Below are 756 nucleotides of genomic sequence, written 5' to 3'. Positions count from 1 at the left end.
ATCACTTAGCAGGTATGAAAAATTTTATCTAGATAATGCCAACAATTGGATGAAGGTATAAGATGAATGAATAATAAATATTTTACTCAACTAATAGTTTTATTTAGTTAAAATAAAGCTGAGTTGCTATAGCAATGAAATTCCAGGTTCAAAATATAGTGACCCAAAATCAATAAAAATTTATTTGTGCACTAGGTCTGAGGTAAGGTAGCAATTCTACACAATATAGCCGTTTGAAGGACTGGGTTCCTTCCAAGTGTTTGCTCTACTATCCAGGATGGCAACAGTGTCTTCTGTAGAGTCAAAGGAGGATCATCGCACATCTGGATTCTATCCAGAAAATGAAGAGTCAATATGGTATTAGTCATGCCGTAGATGACATCTCAAGTTCCAGAGAAGTATGTGGCTTGTGTCACATCCACTCATAGTCTACTGGTAGGAATATGCTTTTGTACCAAAAATAACTACAAGAGAGGCAGGTGGCTATAGACCACCTGGAGAGTTACAGACCTGTCTATAGTTCTCTTATTAGCAAAGAGAAAGTTGCTTTTCATGAAGAGGTCATAAGTACTGAACACCAGTATCTCCTTGGACACCTTCCTATTTCATGTGCTTTTAAGTTTTTCCAAGTTTCATTACTTTCTGCTGGCCTGCCTGTTTCTCTAGTAAAAGTGTTTCATTGTCCTTCTTACCCTGGATATTTTGACTTCCCTTAGCAGCCAAGTCCAACCAGGAGACAAAAGCCACACCTGTGGC

The sequence above is a fragment of the Octodon degus genome, unplaced genomic scaffold (genome assembly GCF_000260255.1).
Source record: "Octodon degus isolate 3935 unplaced genomic scaffold, OctDeg1.0 scaffold00106, whole genome shotgun sequence".
In the NCBI taxonomy this organism is placed as follows: Eukaryota; Metazoa; Chordata; class Mammalia; order Rodentia; family Octodontidae; genus Octodon; species Octodon degus.
Note: the sequence above shows the minus strand (reverse complement) of the source record.